This window comes from Gorilla gorilla, chromosome 3, assembly GCF_029281585.2.
Source record: "Gorilla gorilla gorilla isolate KB3781 chromosome 3, NHGRI_mGorGor1-v2.1_pri, whole genome shotgun sequence".
NCBI classification, from domain to species: Eukaryota; Metazoa; Chordata; class Mammalia; order Primates; family Hominidae; genus Gorilla; species Gorilla gorilla.
The window spans coordinates 165843562-165867047 of NC_073227.2; the positions used below are offsets into that span (position 1 = coordinate 165843562).

The 23486-nt window shown below is 37.5% G+C and overlaps 1 protein-coding gene across 2 annotated transcripts in view; it reads right to left on the reverse strand.

The window, feature by feature from the left end:
* Positions 1-23486, reverse strand: part of ANAPC10 (anaphase promoting complex subunit 10) — a 235321-nt gene that overhangs the window by 79110 nt on the left and 132725 nt on the right. For both annotated transcript variants that reach the window (XR_008679333.2, XR_008679331.2), the window contains exon 5: positions 17376-17451. The gene's annotated coding sequence lies outside the window, so the exon portion shown is untranslated. The remainder of the gene's footprint in view (positions 1-17375; positions 17452-23486) is intronic.

Consider the following 23486-nt stretch of genomic DNA (forward strand, 5'->3'; position numbering starts at 1 on the left):
AATGATCTCTTGGCTCCAATGTGGTATGAAAATTTTGTAACTATGTTATTCTATTACCAAGAGAATTATATCCAGAGAGGTAAGAAAAAAAATAGCAGGCAACAAACATAGATACTACATCCAAAGTAAACATCTCTAAGACTTTTCCAATTTACCTTCTCCCAATAAGAAAGTAAAATCTCAAAGAGTCTTATCTGATGGCAAAAAGGTGCTCTGAAACTTATAGTCTGACTCAGGCCCACAGTCAAGAAATTGATGTGGTCAAAACCACAGCAAATTAGGCATAGTGGCAGAAGGAATCATTTAGAGTAAACTGGAAAGGAATTTGCTATTTTCTCCATTCTGGTTTTTTTCAAACCAATAGAAAAATTACTTCCAAAGCAATTTTTGAGTTGTGTTCAATGATATATCAAAGTAGAAATATCCTTTGGTATTTCTCTAGGCCACCTGTATCTTCTTGGGTGGCTAAAGACCCTCAGCTTTCAGAGTATTTGAGATGTGTATTAATGGCTTAGTATAATGAAGTATCTTAATGGCATATTTACTGAAGCACTTAATCTATTCCTTGGGGGTGAAGAGATCAAGTGTATCCCTGTTAAATCACAGAGGCTTGCTAGAGACAGTATAATGGCTGCTGCAGGCTAGAGTCCACAGACTCACTCTCTGGCTCATTGATAACCTCAACATGTCAAATTTATAATTTGTCACAAGGCATTTTGAATTAGAACCTCAGACATTTTGTCAATACCTGTCAATCCACACCCAGTAAAGAAAGCAATACAGTATCAAGCCAAAGATTTAATTTAACAAACTGGCTATAAACCTGTCATGGGTTGTTGTTGTTGTTGTTGTTGTTGTTGTTGTTGTTGTTGTTTTTAGTTTCCGTTTTTTCATCACTTCCCAAGCCAAATCCAACCAAATATGCAAGGCTCAAAAGAATCACTCTGAGTTGAGAGACATCACCACAGCCTTCCTCACCACCCATTTGTGTGATCTATTAGATACTGGCTGGCCAATATGGTCTCAGTTTATTTGTCCGTCAAATAAAGAGATTAAGCTAAATGGTTTTTGGAACTAATATTCCATAATTCTACTCATTTTTTTCAGGGGGTATGTAGCAGTTTGAAGAACGCCGAATTAAGCTAAATGTCCAATTTTTACCTAAAAGCAATTTTCTTTCTTTTTTCTTTTTTCCTCAAAATAATCTCTATGGTACAAAAAGTTGAAGGTACCTATTTTAGCTTTATTTTTAAGGACGATATTTAAATAATAAAACCAGGAATGGCTTTAAAGAAGCAGTCATCATGAAAAGAAGACAAAAGTTGTAATTTGTAATAGAATTGCTTTTCAATGAAATAATGCCAAATATGAGTGTATTTTCTTTAATCTATCTATATAGGTATGAATAACATGCCAGCAACCCTGTATTGTAAACTTTTTCACCAAGGAAGAGGCCCCTTTAAATAAACTATCTTTATTGTAGTTAATATAAGAAGTGGGGAAAAAAGGGCTAATTCTGAAAGGGACCTGGGAATTCAAAATCACTCCTTTATACCACCTAGAAGAAAATATATAAGAATAAAACTATACAGAGTGATGTCAGCAAGATGGCAGAGTAGGAGAAACAAATATTTTTCCCCCTCCAACAAAAAACAACAAACAAACAGATATCTATGAATGATAGCCTTAAGAAGACTCAAGCATTTGTTTAAGAACCTGCAGCAACACAGTGTAGCAAAAGAAAAAAGAAACAAAGAATAACCACATAGGATGAATCACTGGGGAGATCAGCACACCTGAGACACCTGGAGATGACTAGAAACAAGATGGGTGAGGGCCATCAGTATCAGCCATGTAGCAGCTGCCACCATGGTCCCCAGGGGCCTGTCCTGCAGAGAACACAGGCATCTTTCCCCATTGAGATAACCAACAGCCATCCTACCATGAACCCCCAGAGAGGTAGATATTATTGTGACTTCCTGCAAAGAAGGGGCCGTTGGTATGCTGCTCCTGAACCAGAATCACCAACCCTCTTCCCCACATGCACCCGTGACCCCAGAGTCATGGCCACTTTGTGCATGCCCACACTTCAGACCTTGGCTCTGCAGCTACTTCACTTTTGCCTCCATTCCAGACCATGTGCAGCCATGCCTCAATCACCAGAGCCACCACTGATAGAGGCTTGCTCCACCCCAGGTCTCAGAGCCTCAGTTACCCTGTGCATGCTCACACCCAGACCCCGGTTCTGCAACCATTCTATGAGTACCTAAACATCTAACACCTGAGTTACTGTCACAGAGAGCTAGCACATTCCCCATACCCTGGAGTTGTTGCAGCTCCTTGCATGCCTACACTCCAGATCCTGGTCTGCAGCAGCTCCACTTGAGCCTTGCACAACATTACCAATGAACTATCATGAAAACCTATACCCCAGACACCAGTGCCACTACCACTGCAGGCTCTGGAGTCTTGGCCCCTCTATGTATGCCCATGCTTCAGATGCTGGCTCCATGGCCACGCCACAAGTACAACGTATCAAACACTTGTGCCACTGCCACAAGCACACCTAAAAGCTGAACCTAGCACAAAAGGGATCACCTCACCAAAACTTCCCCAGAGACAGAAAAAAAGGTCAGGAGGACCCCAGAAGCCTTTTCCATCTACGACCCTAACAGCTTTCACCATTACTGCAGACTCCAACAACCTTGGCTGCTGAGGATCTCAGCAATACTTGTCAATGTCAACCTCAGCAAACAGAGCTGCACAAAGACTAGAATCCTGCTCCCTCTCTGGAGCCAGAACCATCACATCCCACCCAACTGGCAGCCTTGTAACCACTTGTAGGATAAGATCTTTCCCCACTGAAACCATGAAGTCTGGAAGAGGAGAATTTTCCATCAAATATGCAGATATCAATGAGAGGCAATAAAAAATATGAAAAGGCAAGAAAACATAACACCATCCAAAGAACACAATAATTTCTCAGTAAATGACCTCTAAGAAACAGAGATCTATGAACCAGGTGAAAAGGAATTCTAAATAGTTGTTTTAAGGAAGCTCAGTGAGCTGCAAGAGAACACAGAGATATAATTCAACAAAATGAGGAAAATAATACATGACTAAAATAAGAAGTTTAACAGAGATTGAAATCATAAAATAGAATCAAACAGAAATTCTGGAGCTTAAGAATACAATGAGTGAAATTAAAAATACAGCAGGCAGTGTCAACAGTAGACAAGCAAAAGAAAGAATCTGTGGACTCTAACACAGGTTATTTGAAAATATATGGTTAGAGGAGGAAAAAGCAAAAGACAGAGAGAATCTTAAAAGCAGCAAAAGAAAAACAAATCCTCACATACAAAGAAACCTATATAAGACTATCAGCAGATTTCTCCACAGACATTTTACAGGCCAGGAGAGAGTGGGATGATATATTCAAAGCACTGAAGGAAAAAAACTGCCAACCAAGAATATCTTACCTGAGAAACCTATCCTTCAAAAATTAAAAAAAAAAAAGATAACATTTTACCAGATCAACAAAAGCTGATGGACTTCATCACCATTATATTTGCCTTACAAGAAATGCTAATGGAAGTTCTTCAAGCTAAAATGAAAGAATGCTAATTAGTAATATAAAAACACAGGGGTGTATAAAATTCACTGGTAAAAAATAAATCCATGGTCAAATTCAGAATGGTCTAATACAGATAGATACAGGAGGCAGATAAAAGGGAGGGTCCCTAGAGAGTCTCTGACCGGCCTGTGCACTGGGAGAACAAGGTGGAGCCATGGGAAGTTCATGCTGTGTGCAGGGGGGTAGGAGCATGGCCTCTTCAGTTCCTGTGTGTGTGACCTGGAATCTGTGAGGTGGAGGGCCTATTAGCAGGACCCCCTCTTGCTTTGCTGAGAGTCTTTTTTCTTTATTTCTTTTTCCTTTTCACCCAATAAGTTCCATTCCCCTCACCCTTAAATGTGTCTGTATTCCTAATCCTTCCTGGTCGTGTGACAAGAACCTGGTTTTAGCTGAACTAAGGAGCAAAGTTCTACATCATTTTGGCACCCGAATTGGGGGCATGAGGAAGGGTAACATGCAAACCAAAAAATCTTTCTCCCTTTCACTTCTAAGCATTTTTGTCCTCAGACGTCTTCTGAGGGTAGAGGAAATTATCCCTCCCTCCTCACTGTTGCTCACAGAGGTCGTGAATGTTGGCCTTTTTCTTCTTTTTTCGGGATAGACAGGTGAACAGCAGCTCCCCTGCTTCCCTCCTGGCCAGGGCTGGTGCACACGGCTCAAGGATGTCCCAGAGCAGGCTGGCCAGCATCCACCACCACGTATCCATGGAGTCTTCCCCTCACAGGGCGAAGGGATCTGCCTCTGTCAGAGAGCAATTAAGTTTCTCCCCCAGTTGGAGGAACTCATTTGCATAAGAATGAGAGGTTCTTCCTCAGGCATCTTTTTCTATTCTCCACCCTGTCAGCAGGGGGCACAGCTGTGCATTTAAGCTGTCTTTTCCTTTTCTCCACTGGGTTAGCAGTGAGGCTTTTTAAAATATATATAAAGAGATTTTACTAGGCCAGGAATAAGTTTCACTGTTTAAATTCTCTTAAACTGTAGCCAATCTGGTGTGCTTTGCATGTCTTTGTGTATGGTCAGTAGTAAAATTTGCTGCAGGCCTCCATCTTGTTTTACATCCTTGGAAGTGTGGCCTGTAACCATGTGGCAATGCTTTGTTTAGCCTCCGCCATTTTAAAATGGTGGTGCAGGCTCAATTCTGACTTAGGGAATAAGTCCTTTATGGTTTGATATCTGTGTGACCTTTGCCATTTGTTGATTCTCTTGTCTTCCACGGACTGCCTTTGTTTTTCCTTTCTCTAAGCCTTTGGTAAAGCTTGAAAGCCAGAAATATTGGCTGCTTGGCCTGGCTAAAGTAAGATAATAAGGGATTTAAAAAGATTTTCTTAAAGAGCACTCAGCTTAATTAAAAGTGGATATCCCAGTTATAGGTATATTTAAAAGGCCTTTATGTTTTTCTCTTCCTGAATCTCGTTTTGCTGGGAAAGGTTTTTTTCCTCAGTCAACTGAATTATTTTTCTTCATTTTGCCTTGCCACCCTTCATGCATGCATGAGAGGGGGGAAACCTCTATTTTCCTCATGGAACCCCAGGAATTAAAAGCAGATGGATCCCTCTCAAAATCTGTTTTTGCCTCCAAGTTATGCCTGTTCATTAAGCCTTAGAAGCTGCGTGTTTTCCTAGCCCTGTCTCTTAAAGGGCTCCACCCAGAGGCCAATCATCCAGTTAGGAGATTGGCAAACAAAAACATCTTATGGATACTGAGTCTTCTTCTGCTTGTCTATGAAGTTATATATGCGTTGTGTGTGTGATGTCTATAAAAAAGAGCTCTAATAAATTGACTTAAAGAAAGATAAGTGCTTGGATCAAATATTTTTTAAAGGTGAGATAAAAGCTGTGGTACCTTTCAGTTCACATGACTTTAATCTTTGAGAAATAAAGACAGCCTTAAAGATTATTGGTAAAATTCAGATGTTGTCAAAATGTAAATATTTGCCTAGGGTTAAAGGATTGTTTTGAATTATGTAAGATAAAGCTGAAAGTTCAAACAAGCTGTGGAAGGAGTGTAAAAATTAATCTTGCAAAAGAAATTCTGTATGTGAACATATTAACTAAATTCAAAAGGGTATTACATTGTTTTCCTATAAATTAACCATTGAAATAAAGGCAAAACAAGGTACTCTTAAGGCACTAATCTGCTCCTCTGCAAAATTTGTAAAGGGTTATAAAAGAGTTATTTTTTTTTTTTTAATTTCTGAGTCATCATTTTGGCAAAATAAGTAACTATAGTAATCTGGAATTTTATTTCATGACATCAAGTGTTTTAAATCTCTAACATTTAATAGGCTTCCCAAAATGGCTTTTTGGATGCTACAGAGGGCCCCTGGAGCATCCAGAAGAGAGGTAAACATGAATGTTTGACATGTTTAGGTACGTGGGATTGCCAAAGAGATGTTAAATTTTCTTCAGGTTATATTTTAGTGAATAATATTAGTATATGTTCCAAAATTGTGTGGGATTTCTAAAATTCTAATGTCTGAGTATATGCTATTAATCACAATTAAGGTTGTTATGTTAAGTTATTGTAAACTACGAAGATAACCAAATTTCTTTGTCCATCATGTTTCAGACTATAACTATCCTGGATATTTTGTTACTCACAGACAGTTGTTGTTTTATTTTGATCCTCTTCAAATGATGGTTTATCATCAGCTATAGAACTTTCACAGGTGCTCTCAAATGCAGGTTTCCGATAACTGAATCAATTTTTTTGACTTTTGTTTGGAACTTGCTGATCCTTACTTTGTTTTTTAGAGTCAAGGAAACATATTTTGAGCTATTTATGGCCTTTAAAAATTAAGATATCCTCCTGTGAACAAAATTTGGAGCATACTTGTTTCTCTCCCTCTCTCTCCTGCCTGGCTTCTCCAGAATTTGGAAACTAGTTGTGAATATTCTTAATTTATGGTAATATAGTTGTTTGCAGCAGTGCAATAAGAATCCATTTTCTTTTTTATTATTATTATACTTTAAGTTCTGGGGTACATGTGCAGAACATGCAGCTTTGTTACATAGGTATGCACATGCTATGGTGGTTTGCTGCACCCATCGAGCCGTCATCTACATTAGGTATTTATCCTAATGCTATCCCTACCCTAGCTCCCCATCCCCCAGCAGGCCCTGGTATATAATATATAATATTCCCCTCCATGTGTCCATGTGTTCTCATTGTTCAACTCCCACTTATGAGTGAGAACATACAGTGTCTGGTTTTCTCTTCTTGTGTAACTTTACTGAAAATGATAGTTTCCAGCTTTATCCATGACCCTGCAACGAACATGAACTCATCCTTTTTTATGACTGCATAGTGTTCCATGGTGTATATGTGCCACATTTTCTTTATGCAGGCTAACATTGATGGGTATTTGGGTTGATTCCAAGTCTTTGCTATTGTGAACTGTGCCACAATAAACATACATGTGCATGTGTCTTTATAGTAGAATGATTTATAATCCTTTGGGTATATACCCAGTAATGGGATTGCTGGGTCAAATGGTATTTCTGGTTCTAGATCTTTGAGGAATCGACACATTGACAATGGTTGAACTAATTTACACTCCCACCAACAGTGTAAAAGCATTCCTATTTCTCCACACCCTCACCAGCATCTGTTGTTTCCTGACTTTTTAAATGATCGCCATTCTAACTGGCATGAGATGGTATCTCATTGTGGTTTTGATTGGCATTTCTCTAATGACCGGTGATCATGAGCTTTTTTTCATATGTTTGTTGGCCACATAAATGTCTTCTTTTGAGAAGTGTCTGTTCATATCCTTCGCCCACTTTTTGATGGGGTTGTTTGTTATTTTTCTTGTAAATTTCTTTAAAGTCTTTGTAGATTCTGGATATTAGCCCTTTGTCAGATGGATAGATTGCAAACATTTTCTCCCATTCTTAAGGTTGCCTGTCTACTCATGATGGTTTCTTTTGCTGTGCAGAAGCTCTTTAGTTTTATTAGACCCCATTTGTCTATTTTGGCTTTTGCTGCCATTGCTTTTGGTGTTTTAGTCATGAAGTCTTTGTGCATGCCAATGTCCTGAATGGTACTGCCTAGGTTATCTTCAAGGGTTTTTATGGTTTTAGGGCTTACATTGAAGTCTTTAGTCCATCTTGAGTTAATTTTTGTATAAGGTGTAAGAAAAGAATCCAGTTTCAGCTTTCCGCATATGGCTAGCCAGTTTTCCCAACATCATTTATTAAATAGGGAATCCTTTCCCCATTGCATGTTTTTGTCAGGTTTCTCAAAGATCAGATGGTTGTAGACGTGTGGTGTTATTTCTGAGGCCTCTGTTATGTTCCATTGTTCTATACATCTGTTTTGGTATTAGTATTATGCTGTTTTTCTTACAGTAGCCTTGTAGTATAGTTTGAAGTCAGGTAGCATGATACCTCCAGCTTTGTTCTTTTTGCTTAGGATTGTCTTGACTATCTGGGCTCTTGTTTGGCTTTATATGAAATTTAAAGTAGTTTTTTCCAATTCTGTGAAGAAAGTCATTGGTAGGTTGATGGGGATGGCATTGAATCTGTAAATTACTTTGGGCAGTATGGCCATTTTCACGATATTGATTCTTCCTATCCATGAGCATGGAATGTTTTTCCATTTGTTTGTGTCCTTTCTTATTCTGTTGAGCACTGGTTTGTAGTTCTCCTTGAAGAAGTCCTTCACGTCCCTTGGAAGTTGTATTCCTAGGTATTTTACTCTGTTTGTAGCAATTGTTCACTCATGATTTGGCTCTCTGTTTTTCTGTTATTGGTGTATAAAAATGCTTGTGATTTTTGCACATTGATTTTGTATCCTGAGAGTTTGCTGAAGTTGCTTGTCAGATAAAGGAGATTCTGGGCTGAGACAATGGGGTTTTCTAAATATACAGTCATGTCATCTGCAAACAGAGACAATTTGACTTCCTCTCTTTCTAATTGAATACCTTTATTTCTTTCTCTTGCCTCATTACCCTGGCCAGAAGTTCCAATACTATGTTGCACAGGAGTGGTGAGAGAGGGCATCTTTGTCTTCTGCCGGTTTTCAAAGGGAATGCTTCCAGTTTCTGCCCATTCAGTATGATACTGGCTGTGGGTTTGTCATAAATAGCTGTTATTATTTTGAGATATGTTCCATCAATACCTAGTTCATTGAGAGTTTTTAGCATGAGGGCTATTGAATTTTGTCAAAGACCTTTTCTACATCTATTGGGATAATCATGTGGTTTTGTCATTGGTTCTGTTTAGGTGATGGATTACATTTATTGATTTGTGTATGTTGAACCACCCTGGCATCCCAGGGAGGAAGCCAACTTGATTGTGGTGAATAAGCTTTTTGATGTGCTGCTAGATTTGGTTTGCCAGTATTTTATTGAGGATTTTCACATCAATGTTCAACAGGGATATTGGCCTGAAATTTTCTTTTTTTGTTGTGTCTGAGACAGGTTTTGTTATGAGGATGATGCTAGCCTCATAAAATGAATTAGGGAGGATTCCCTCTTCTTCTATTGTTTGGAATAGTTTCAGAAAGAATGGTACCAGCTCCTCTTTGTACTTCTGGTAGAATTCAGCTGTGAATCCATCTGGTCCTGGACTTTTTTTGGATGGTAAGCTATTAATTACTGCCTTAATTTCAGAAGTTGTTATTGGTCTATTCAGGGATTCAAATTCTTCTTGCTGTAGTCTTGGGAGGGTGTATGTGTCCAGGAATTTATCCATTTCTTTTAGATTTTCTAGTTTATTTGCATAGAGGTGTTTATAGTATTCTCTGATGGTGGTTTGTATTTCTGTGGGATCGGTGGTGATATCCCCTTTGTCATTTTTTATTGCATCTATTTGATTCTTCTCTCTTTTCTTCTTTATTAGTCTGGCTAGTGGTCTATTTTGCTGATGTTTTAAAAAAAAAACAGTTCCTGGATTCATTGATTTTTTGAAGGGTTTTTCATGTCTCTATCTCCTTCAGTTCTGCTCTGATCTTAGTTATTTCATGTCTTCTGCTAGCTTTTCAATTTGTTTGCTTTTGCTTCTCTAGATCTTTTAATTGTAATTTTAGGGTGCCGATTTTAGATTCTTCCTGCTTTCTCTTGTGGGCATTTAGTGCTATAAATTTCCCTCTACACACAGCTTTAAATGTGTCCCAGAGATTTTGGTACGCTGTGTCTTTGTTCGCAATGGTTTCAAAGAACATCTTCATTTCTGCCTTCATTTCGTTATGTACCCAGTAGTCATTCAGGAGCAGGTTGTTCAGTTTCCATGTAGTTGTGCAGTTTTGAGTGAGTTTCTTAATCCTGAGTTCTAATTTGATTACACTGTGGTTTGAGAGACTGTTTGTTATGATTTCTGTTTTTTTGTTTGTTTGGTTTTTGTTTTGCATTTGCTGAGGAGTGTTTTACTTCCAATTATGTGGTCAATTTTAGAATAAGTGAGATGTGTTTAGAAGAATGTATATTCTACTGATTTTGGGTGGAGAGTTCTGTAGATGTCTATTAAGTCTTCTTGATTCAGAGCTGAGTTCAAGCTCTGGATATCCTTGTTAATTTTCTGTCTCATTGATCTAATATTGACAGTGGGGTGTTAAAGTCTCCCACTATTATTGTGTGGGTGACTAAGTCTCTTTGTAGGTCTCTAAGAACTTGCTTTATGAATCTGGGTGCTCCTGTATTGGGTGCATATATATTTAGGACAGTTAGCTCTTCTTGTTGAATTAATCCCTTTACCATTATGTCATGGCCTTCTTTGTCTCTCTTGATCTTTGTTGGTTTAAAGTCTGTTTTATCAGGGACTAGGATTGGAACCATTGCTTTTTTTTCTTTCTTTCTATTTGCTTGGAAAATATTCCTCCATCCCTTTATTTTGAGCTTATGTGTGTCTCTGCACATGAGATGGGTCTCCTGAATACAGCACACCGATGAGTCTTGACTCTTTATTCAATTTGACAGTCTGTGTCTTTTAATTGGGGGCATTTAGCCCATTTACATTTAAGGTTAATATTGTTATGTGTGAATTTGAACCTGTCATTATGATGCTAGCTGGTTATTTTGCCCATGAGTTGCAGTTTCTTTATAGTGTCGATGATCTTTACAATTTGGCATGTTTTTGGAGTGGCTGGTACTGTTCGTTCCATTCCATGTTTAGTGTTTCCTTCAGGAGCTCTTGTAAGGCAGGCCTGGTGGTAACAAAATCTCTCAGCATTTGCTTGTCTGTAAAGGATTTTATTTCTCCTTCACTTATGAAGCTTAGTTTGGCTGGATATGCAATTCTGGTTGAAAATTCTTTTCTTTAAGAATGTTGAATATTGGCCCCCACTCTTCTGGCTTGTAGGGTTTCTGCTGAGAGATCTGCTGTTAGTCTGATGGATTTCCCTTTGTGGGTAACCCAACCTTTCTCTCTGGCTGCCCTTAATATTTTTTCCTTCATTTCAACCTTGGTGAATGTGACAATTATGTGTCTTGGGGTTGCTCTTCTCGAGGAGTATCTTTGTGGTGTTCTCTGTATTTCCTGAATTTAGATGTTGGCCTGCCTTGCTAGGTTGGGGAAGGTCTGCTGGATAATATCCTGAAGAGTGTTTTCCTACTTGGTTCCATTCCCTCATCACTTTCTGGTACACCAATTAGACGTAGATTTGGTCTTTTCACATAGTCCCATATTTCTTGGAGGCTTTGTTCATTTCTTTTCAGCTTCCGATTTCATGAATAAAGGTCATGCTAGTATCCATGGCATAAATGAGGTCTCAGGAATTCATTTTTTATTACTTATTTACTTATTTTGAGACAGAGTCTTGCTCTGTTGCCTGGGCTGGAGTGCAGTGGTGCAATATCAGCTCACTGCAACCTCTGCTGCCCAGGTTCAAGCAATTCTCTTGCCTCAGCCTCCCAAGTAGCTGAGATTACAGGCTTGTGCCACCATGCCCAGCTAATTTTTGTATTTTTGGTAGAGATGGGGTTTCAGCATCTTGTCCAGGCTGGTCTTGAACTCCTGACCTCGTGATCCACACATCTCGACCTCCCAAAGTGCTGGGATTACAGGAGTGAGCCACCTGGCCTGGCCTTTAGATCTAAGGAATTCAAAGGCTACTGATAGCAGGGGAAAGAGCACATAGATGGGTAAGAGTAAATATTCCCATCCCCTGTCCGCACCCCCCCCACCCCACCCCCATTAACATGGGTGAAAGCCACCCATGGGTTGCACTCTTTCGCAGTCTCTGGGACTGGGGGTTATAAAAATGGAAGAAAGAAAGAAGGATGCCTCACTTTCTCTCCCTCATGTACCCCAGGTATTTTCTAGGAAGAGAAGGGAACCTGGGATGCCTCTCTCTCCTCTTTCTAGATAAGTAGACATTCATCTTCACTCTGCGCCCTTTTTGAATGCATCCTGAACCCCTGGCATGCCTTTGAAAAAAATAACTTTTTTCCTTTTTCCTCCTCTGTCCTGCCTTCGCTGATAGGTAATTGTGTCTCTGTACTATGGGACACTCCCCTCGGATACATCCTCCAAACCGGGAAAAGTTAATTTCCCAAACCTTAAACTGGTTGCCTTAGGATTGGGCTTAGGGGAAGAGAACCCGGAAGCCCGACATGCCAGCAAAAGGGTAAAAGTTTTTTTTATCAGTTGGGCTTTTGTCCTCCTTTTCCCTGTGCAAACTGGTAAAAGGTCTTGGGATTTTTGAGCCGTCACCTCCACTTTGTTTTGTTTTGATACATGTTTTCTAATAACCCAGTTTGTCTCTTTTCACCTTCAGGCCATCAAACTCCAAACATCATGCAACCAGAGCCTCGGACAATGGCCCCTTTTGCCAGGGACCCTCAGATGGGCCTCTGACAGAGATCTGACTGCCATTTTCCCCAAAACAGTGCCCCCTGTCAGCGGGAAGCAGTTAAGATCAGTCTTCATCCTTATCCTTATCCTTATTTTAATGGCAGTTAAATGTACTTCTTTAGAGGGAGGAATGATAGATGTGGGAGGCAGATAAGGGTGAGGGTTCCTGGAGAATCTCCAACCCACCTGTGCACTGGAAGAATGAAGTGTGCAGGTGGGTTGCCATGAGAAGTTCACACTGTGTCCAGGCGGGAAGAGCCTGGCCTCTTCAGTGCCTGTGCGTGTGGCCTGGAATCAATCTGTGAGGTGGAGAGCCTGTCAGAAGGACTCCCTCTTGCTTTGCTGAGAGTTTTTTTTCTTTTTTCATTTTCCTTTTTACCCAATAAATTTCATTCCCCTCACCCTCCAAGGTCTCCCTATTCCTAATCTTTCCTGTTCATATGACAAGAACCTGGTTTTGGCTGAACTAAGGAACAAAGTTCTACATTAATACTGTAATGGTGTGTAAATCAAATATTTCTAGTGTAAAGATAAAAGAGAAAACTATTAAAAAATAACCATAGTTATATTAATTTCTTAAAGGACACACAACATAAAAAATATAAGTTATAAGCCTGGGCAATATAGTGAGAACTCGTCTCTAAAAAAATAAATAAATAAATAAAAATTAAAATAATAATAAATCAGCCAGGCATGGTGGTGCATGCCTGTAGTCCCAGCTTCTTGGGAGGCTGAGGAGGGAGGAGCCCTTGAGCCTGGGAAGTTGGTCAAGGCTGCAGTAAGCCAAGATTGCACCACTGTACTCCAGCCTGGGTGACAGAGCAAAACACTGTCTTAAAAAGAAACAAGTAAATTATAACATCAAACACATAAAATGAAGGAGGAGTAAAAGTGTAGAGAATGAGGCCGGGCGCGGTGGCTCACGCCTGTAATCCCAGCACTTTGGGAGGCCGAGGCGGGTGGATCACGAGGTCAGGAGATCGAGACCATCCTGGCTAACACGGTGAAACCCCGTCTCTACTAAAAATACTAAAAATTAGCCGGGCGTGGTGGCGGGCGCCTGTAGTCCCAGCTACTCGGGAGGCTGAGGCAGGAGAATGGCGTGAACCCAGGAGGCGGAGCTTGCAGTGAGCCGAGATCGCGCCACTGCACTCCAGCCTGGGCGAGAGAGGGAGACTCCGTCTCAAAAAAAAAAAAAAAAAAAAAAGTGTAGAGAATGAATAGCAAGAAAATAAATAATCCAATTTTATAAATGGGCAAGGGACCTGAATAGACACTCCTCAAAAGCAGACATACAAATGGTCAACAGGTATGTGGGGAAAAAAAAAATGCTCAACATCACTAATCATTAAGGAAATGCAAATTAAAACCACAATGAGATATCATTTCACACCCATTAGGATAACTTTCATCAAAAAGACAAAAGATAAGTATTGGTGAGGATGAGAAAATAGAAACCTTGCACACTGTTGGTGGGAATATAAACTAGTATAGCCATTATGAAAAATGGTGTAGAGGTTCCTCAAAAATTAAAAAATAGAACTACCATATCATTCAGCAATCTTACATCTGGGTATATATCCAAAGGACAAAAAATCAGTAGGTTGAAGAGAGATCTGCACTCCCACATTCACTGAAGCATTCATAATAGTCACACTATAGAATCAACCTAAGTGTCCACTGATGGATGAATGAATTTTTAAAATGTGTGCATACACACACACACAAGCACACATATATTTACACATACACAATGGAATACTACTCAGCTGTTAAAAAGCAAGAAATCTTGTCATTTGTGATAACATGGATGAACTTGGAAGACCCTATGTAAAGTGAAATAAGCCAGGCACAGAAAGACAAATACTACTGAACTCACATATACATAGAATTTTTATAAGTTGAACTCAGAAGCAGAGCAGACTGGTGGTTACCAGAAGCTGAGGGTGGGTTGGGGAATGAGAAGATGCTGGTCAAAAGATACAAAGTTTTAGTAAGACAGGAGGAATGTGTTCTGGACATTCATTATACAGCATGGTGAGTATAGTTAATAATAATATTGTATACTTGAGAACCGCAAGGAGACTAGATCTTAAATGTTATCACCACAAAAAATAAAATGTATGTGGGCTGATGAATATACTAATTTGCTTGACTTAATTCTTTCACAATGTATACACATCAAAACATCACATTATACAGCATAAGTATATATAATTTTGTTAAACCTTAATAAAGCTACTAAAAGAATAAAACTATATTCAGCTTCATTGTTGGACATATCATTTAAGTACTGAACATGTAATTACCAGCATTTTTAGTGCAACTAACAGAAAGATTAAATTCATTAAACATTGGCATATTAGGCTAAAATGAAAGACAATGTGAAGGTTAGATTTTCTTTCTGGCTTTTCCTGTGATCAGTGGTGTAAAGAACAACACATTCAACCAATAATTTCTGGGTCAGGCAAAGGAGAGGTAGTATAAAATAAAATCAGTTTTATAATAATGGTGTCATGAGGATAAAAAGACAGAAGAGCTCAGCTAAGTCATATAGAAGCAATTGAATACCTTCTTCATAGACAGCTCTATTCGTAAATCCAAGAAACTCCTAGGCAAAAAGAACAAAGCTGGAGGCTTCACACTACCTGACTTCAAACTATACTACAAGGCTACAGTAACAAAAACAGCATAATACTAATACCAAAACAGATATATAGACCAATGGAACAGAACAGAGACCTCAGAAATAATACCACATATCTACAACCATCTGATCTTCAACAAACCTGACAAAAACAAGCAATGGGGAAAGGATCCCCTATTTAATAAACAATGATGGAAAAACTGGATAGCCATATGCAGAAAGCTGAAACTGGATCCCTTTCTTACACCTTATACAAAAATTAACTCAAGATGGATTAAAGACTTATGCAAAACCTAAAACCATAAAATCCCTAGAAGAAAATCTAGGTAATATCATTCAGGACATAGGCATGGGCAAAGACTTCATGACTAAAACACCAAAAGCAATTGCAACAAAAGCCAAAATTGACAAATGGGGTCTAATTAAACTAAAGAGCTTCTGCACAGCAAAAGAAACTATCATCAGAGTGAACAGGCAACCTACAAAATGGGAGAAAATGTTTGCAATCTATCCATCTGACAAAGGTCTAATACCCAGAATCTACAAGGAACTTAAACAAATTTGTAAGAAAAACATCAAAAAGTGGGTGAAGGATATGAACAGACACTTCTCAAAAGAAGACATTTATGCAGCCAACAAACATACGAAATAAAGCTCATCAGCTCTGGTCATTAGAGAAATGCAAATCAAAATCACAATGAGATATCATCTCATGCCAGTTAGAATGGTGATCATTAAAAAGTCAGGAAACAACAGATGCTGGCAAGGGTGTGGAGAAATAGGAACGCTTTTACACTGTTGGTGGGAGTGTAAATTAGTTCAACCATTGTGGAAGACAGTGTGGTTATTCCTCAAGGATCTAGAACCAGAAATACCATTTGACCCAGCAATCCCATTACTGGGTATATACCCAAAGGATTATAAATCATTCTACTATAAAGACATGTGCACACGTATGTTTATTGCAGCACTACTTATAAGAGCAAAGACTTGGAACCAACCCAAATGCCCACCAATGATAGACTGGATAAAGAAAATGTGGCACATATACACCATGGAATACTATGCAGCCATATAAAAGGATGAGTTCATGTCCTTTGCAGGGACATGGATGAAGCTGGAAACTATCATTCTCAGCAAACTAACACAAGAACAGAAAACCAAGCACCACATGTTCTCACTCATAAGTGGGAGTTGAACAATGAGAATACATGGACACAGGGAGGGGAACATCACACTCTGGGGCCTGTTAGGGGGTAGGCGGCAAGGGGAGGGAGAGCATTAGGACAAATATCGAATGCATGTGGGGCTTAAAACCTAGATGACAGGTTGATAGGTGCAGCAAACCACCACGGCACATGTATACCTATGTAACCAACCTGCATATCTGCACATGTATCCCTGAACTTAAAGTAAAAAAAAAAAAAAAAAAAAAATTAAAAAATCAGACAGCTCTAATGCAGTAGCAGAGAATTAAACCAGTAATTTTCTAATTTCTTTAAGTTCCTTTTTCAGTGATTCCTGGAATTTTCAAGCACTTATCCAAATGCAACACATGCCCAGTTTGAAGGCAAATCCACCACTAAAAAAGTCCCCTTTCACATCCTGTTCTATCTAGCCTCAGTCAGTTTATTCAAGATTCTAGCCCTTCAGCCTTCTGAGCCCAAATTCTCATTTCAAATACTCCACCCTTTAGAAATACCTAATGGACTACTAAAGAATTGGCAAAGAGTAAAAGAAATATTTCATAACTGGTATTTTTATATTGGTTAGAAACATTCACAGGTTATTTTAATTCACTGCTATAGTTCTTATCCCATTTTAGAAGAGCAGTTTGAGCTGGAATTTTTTATTTAGCTTTTACTCTAGACTACCTGCAAACCATTAAAAATGTATCCCCAATTGGGCTCATGGTTAATTAACTGTTCTTTGCCAAATCCATCTGTAAAGATTCAGTATAAAACACCTTTTATTTCCCATTTTGCTCATGATCCTGTTATTTGGTGTCTCTGCTTAGGCTAATTTTGACCTAATTCTCATAAAAATAAATACAGTGGTGTTAGAGTTTTCAACATTTAGGCATCACAGTTGCCTACTTGGAGCTAACACTGCTCTTGAGGAATGAATGACACAGCATATATAGTGCACTAAAGTCCTAGGAAGAAGTGACTTGTGTGTGCAACCCCACAAAGCTCCCATTAATGAAGAGGGTGTTTAATTAAATCTTATAACCCTGAAATAAGAATCTACTCCCATACCATGTTGAAATAGTCCTTAAAGCTGCCATTTATTACATGCTTACCATCTGCAGCAGTAACTTAAACATTTTTTTAGTGATAACAGCTTCACCTCCTCCATTCTCACTTGATTCTTCACTTCTGAGATACAGAACACAGGGCGAGAAGAATCAAAGTTAGTTAACTGAGACAGAATTTATCAACCATTAACAGTTATAGGCCTAATGATTCCATAAAGTTTCAAAAAGGCAGTATTAGATACAAAAACCCAAGCATCCATATAAAAATTGGATCCTTTCATTGCCATTTGGTCAAGGAACAAGATGAAACATGAAAATAACTCTAGTTCAGAAGTCAGAAGACCTGAGTCATTTACTACTTGTGGTTTCAGTTTCGTCTGTCCTGTGGGGGTGACACACCTGCTTTACTTACCTGACAGGGTTGCTTTAAGAATTTGCGAAAAAATGGGCATGGACGTTCTTCGTAAACAATAAAACATTTTACAAAATGTTTGAATAATTTACTTTCATTTTATGTGCATAAAAATGAAATATATTTTTTAAAGAAGTTTTTATTAAAATCTTTCAAAAGGTCTTCTAAAAGATTCCTAATAAAATTTTCTAGTTCTTATCATAAACATAAGGGGTAGGGGTAGCAAGACAGCAGCTACCCAAGGAATAAGACAACAGAAAGCTCAAAATCTGGCATCAGGGAGAACTCTAAAAATACTTAAATCTTTCTAAGAAAGTCTGTAGAAGAGGGATTCACAATTTTCCACAAGAACCAATTTAAATTTAATAGCTGATTTTACACTACAAATCAGCAAAATATTCATACAAGCAGAGTTATTTATTGGCCACCCCAGGGCATTTGTCCTTAGATTGGCCCCTTTTTGCATCTTTACAATGTTTTTGGACACCTGTGAAATTCTCAAGGCAAAACAAAACAGCTGCTCATACTCATGCCTCTGAGTCTTATGAGTCAATTTTATTATTAAGGGTGTTATCAGAGTAGGACTTAGATTAGACCACATGTAAACAGCAATGGTAAATTGGATAGATGAAATATTATTTTAATTGAGATTATACTAATTCATTTATAATTTTTGCTAATCCAATGAAGGACCCCTAATTGTCTAAGTGCCTCAGAGCCAAAATTACTTACACAAGGCCAAAATAATTAAACACAAGCCTCAGTATGAAGTAAATGCAATAGTTCAAGATGAAGTTTGGAGATACATCAATTTCTCTAAGAAGGACTGGGGAAAAAGAGACACATCATGCTTTACACGGCTCAGTTTAGATTAAATCACATTAATATTTTCTAAACAAAGTTGTAAAGTCACAAAATGTCTTAATATTCACTAAGAAGTCACAGATAGAAATACAATTTAATACTTTTCTCTGTATTAAATCAATCTCCTCCTCTCCACCTCTCCATCCTTTTATCTCTCCCTCCATCCTTCCTTCCTCTTTTTTCTGAAAAGCAATGAGCCTATCTGTAAAATAAATAGGAAACAATATAGCCTGGCCTTCTTTTCATTTTTTAATTTTTTGTCTCCTTCCTGCATCACCCCTCTTCCCTAACAAGTGAAGTGAAGAGAGAAGATTTTATTTGATTAGGTCAAAGGTGAGGATCCCAGGACAACATTGTCCTTTTGTCTTTCGTATGGCAGAAAACATAAAACCAGAGGCTACATACCTAACTTATCCACACATACCATCAACATCAATAAGTATTCTACCACCTAGCCTCAGGCAGCTGATTCTTATAGCATTCTGCCCTCCAACCACTCCTCTGTCCTGATCACCCAGCTTTCTTTCGACTGCTCATCCATTCCTTGTATTTTTGTCTTAGCTACTGTTTGTAAATAAGAAGCAGCTACATCCTACCTATGTATTGTAACAGTGACATGAATCTTTCTGATGCCCAAGTGATGTCAAATTATTGCTATGAGATATTCGATACTAGACAATATTATGTAGAAGAGATGATAGAAAGATAGTCTAACACACACACGTAAATACATGCATACGTATATAGGGGGAGTTATTTCAGAGTTACTCAAAGATAAATATTCTATTTAGTAGTTCTATTACTTAGTCAAATTCATCTAACCTGTTTTCTCCAATCTGAAAGAGAGATAATAAGACCTATTTTGTAGGAATGTTGTAGGAATTAAATATTACATAAAGAATATCATGTGACTGGCACAAAGGAAGTGCTCAATAAATGTTAACTATTTTTAATGTTGTGAGGATGAGAAACAGTTTATGCAAGGAATCAAGCAGGGTGTCAGGCCTAAGTAGACATTCAAAGGGACCTGGGTCCCTCTAAATGGCAATCTTTTCTTCCTTTTTCATATTTTAGTATTAAAAGATGTAAGTGAACAAGATCACCAAATAACAACACTTGTAATTCACATGAACAAAAAAATAAAATCAGCAGATAACTTTATTGCAAAAACACTTAAAAGGACCTTTTTAGCAAAGAATATGATTCAAATTTGACCTATTACTATTCCAGATAATGCTGGAATTACTTCCCAAGTTGGAAATAGCATACTCACTGGATAGACTGGATCTTGTTGTCAGTCGTGTGATATTTTCAACAGGCATGGGAGAAAATAGAGTCTAGTATGGGGATAACTAAATCTTAACAGTTGCTGAAAGAACAACTTACTCTCTGACCTCTTTGGGATGAAAAATTATCTATTCACTTGACAAGCACACATGACAAATGTCAAATGCCCTGTATATCTTATGTTGTATGAAATTAAAGATGTGGTACTGTTTGCATTATGGTGATAATTTCTTTAACAATTATCTTTATTATCAAATATTTCAAATTTTTAAAAATGGTAGAGCATATAATGAACCCCTGGGTATATACTACCGGCTTAAGAAATGAAACATTACAAATGTAATTGAAACCCCCCTGTGTTCTCATTTCTCAATTCCCCTGTTTTGTAGAATTCAAGGTAATCACACTGAATTTGTTGTTATTTATTCACATGGGGTGCATTCTTCAGGGTTACTTCCTCAGGCCAAGTTAAAACAGCCAGTCTTCTATCAATCTTCAGAGTTAATTATTCCCTTTGTGCCTTTGAGTAGAATTTATGAAGTGGTAAGGTTTAATGATATTAGAATTAGGTCCTACTTCTTAAATTAAATCCAAAAGCTGGGAAATACCATTTTAAGGCCACAACAACTGTGAAATGTAATGTTCTTTAAAAAAAAAAAATCAAGTCAAGGATATTTAGAAACATGTGAAAAAAGACTTTACAGATGTGGAAAGAATTCCAGATTTGAGTTTCAGTAATATGGAAAACTATACATAAAAACTCTCCTGCTAGATAAACTGGAAATGCTGGGAAAAAATACATGAACTTATAATGCTTAGCTGAGCTCATATAAAAGAAAAATATCCAGATGCCAGGAATAATGAAGCAACTGAAAACCGGACTGGCACATGAGTAGTCTATCCTGTGTTTGCCTCGATGGTGGGTGGTGAGTAGGAGTTGTCAACTAGGAGTTTGATTTTTCAGGGAATGCGAAAAAAAAAAAAACATAGGAGATGAGAACTTAACTCTTGCAATGTGGCATACTGAAACTAAGATCTCTGTATAAAACTCGAAGAGCTAAACTCTCTGGCCACCAGCAAAAGAACACAATAGACAACAGTGAAACTGGTTCTTCTATGCTTGGGCTCTAGGTGGGGAAAAGAAATCTCTTGAGAATCCATAATATGAGCCTGAACTCATACAGGATTGAAATTATCTCAAATGTGGCCTAGAAAGCCACAAGTCAAGAAATTACAAAGAAATAGGTCCCAAGCCAGGGATCTCTATAGAGTACATGCAGAAGTAAACCCAAAACTATTCTGAAAGACAATTCTTAACCCAGGCTGCACAGGAGTTTTACAGACAAAGCCCTGCCGAAGATAAGTTCGCAATGCAAGGTTTAAAACAAAAGAGAAAACAATCCACACTGGGTGGAAAAACCCACAGAAATACCCAATAAATTCACATAATGAAAGTGTCTTACAGAGATTACTAAATAATTATGACAAAAAGAATTATCACATATTTTCACTAATGAGTCTAAAATCTAAAAATTTGATAACTACTACAAATTCTGAATTCCTTAATATACATAAAAATAAAAAATGGTGAGCAGCTGTTAAGAGAAGGATTAATAACTGCACTTTTGGGGACGATCAAGGCAAAATCAGAAATAGAAAACATTGAATTATTTGCCACTGGCTTGCATTGGCACCGTGTAATAATAAATATAAAGTTGTAAATGCACATTATAGCTACTGCAGGAAAACACCTCCTCTCAGAAATGTGTAAACTGATGCTCTTTCATCAAAAGGGCCTATAAAAACACAGACGTAGAGCAAGTTACTACCCTATATAGCATCTAGAGGATGTTGCTCTACACACCAAAGCTCACGTGATAGTTTTAAAGTTAGGGGTGGCAGTGGTAAAGAAATAGGATATATTCATCTTTACATGTTTTCTTATATATATTTGTAATGCCTTATAGATTAATGATCAATATATTCACCACTGTTCCATTACTTATTCTTCTGAGGCTCCCATGTAATAGACACCTATATAAATATCTTAGCATGATATTCATATCTGTTAATTAAGTTTAACATAAACTTGAAATTTCTGCTCACTTACACATAAGCAGTCAATGAGTTCTGTCTATTGTATTGTATATATCCAGTCATTCCTTGCCACTTCCACTGCCACACCCCTGTTTGGGTTGGCTGGTCATCACATCACACGTGGATTTTTCCTTTCGTTATCAAATATTTTATTGCAAGCTTACTATGTATCAGGTACTATTGTCCTAAGTGCTACCTTATTAAAAGAATTTCAGTCCTTATCTTTATTGTCTCTAGTGCTTGCTGCTCCATTTGAATCTTGCTGACTTAACCTTCTTAAAAGACGTATTGTTCACCTGTTTAAAACCCTTTAATGAAAATAATAACAATAAAAAAATAAAAATCCTTCAATGGTTCCCTGGAACTTAGAAGATACAAACAAATTTTTACTTTGATACTAAAAGACTCTCCAAAATCTGGCCTCAAACTATCTTTCTAAAGTTTTCTGTCACCTAGATGTTTACTTGTATTGGTTTGGGAGGCAGTGTCTTCCAAATAAGCCATATCAATTTTTGTCTCATCAGAGTCAGACCGAGTAAAAAACAAAACCTAATTATATTTTGTTTACAGAAAACATATAATAAATACAGGAATGCAAAAGGGTAGCAAATAAAAGAATGGAAAAAAACACAGCATTCAAACATTAATCAAAATAAACTGTATAGTTTTATTAAATCAGACAAAGTAGATTTTATAGCAGAAAACACGACTACAGATTAAAAAAGTACACTTGAAAATAAGCATACTTCATAAGTATAATTCATAAATACTTCATAATTTCTGGTTTGATCTGCCAGAAAGATACAATAATTCTAAATATGTATGTACTTACAAATATGGCCTCAAAACATATAAAGAGACAATTGACAGAATTATAAGGAAAAGCAGACATATCCACAATCATATGGAAGAGTTTCATACAACTTTCTTATTAACCGATAGACCAAGCAGACACAAAAATCAGTAGTATTAAAATATTGGATGATACACTAAAAAACCTAATTACTTTACATACATAGAACACTGCACCCCAAAACTCAAGGGTAAATACTATTTTCATGAAACATTAATAAAAATTGAGCATATGCTAGGATATTAAAGCAAGTTTCAACAAATTTCAAAAAATGTTCCCTGACCACAGAGCAATTATTCTGTAAATCAATGATAAAAGGATACCTTGAAAATCTCTATATATTTAAGGAGAAAATTAAGCAACATGCTTCTAAATGACCTGTGGGTCAAAAAAAGCCATTCTAATAGAAATTAGAAAATATTATAACTGAATAATTATGAATAATTAAGTGTCAAAACATATAAGATAAACTAGAGCTGCACTTGGAGGAAACTTTACAGCCTTTAAGTATATATTTTAGAAAAGAATGCTAAAAATCATTAATCTAAGTATCCATTTCAAAATGTTAGAAAAATAAGGCAAGTTAAGCCCAAAGAAATAGAAGAAAATTATGAAGAGCATGCAGCCATAAAAAATAACCAAA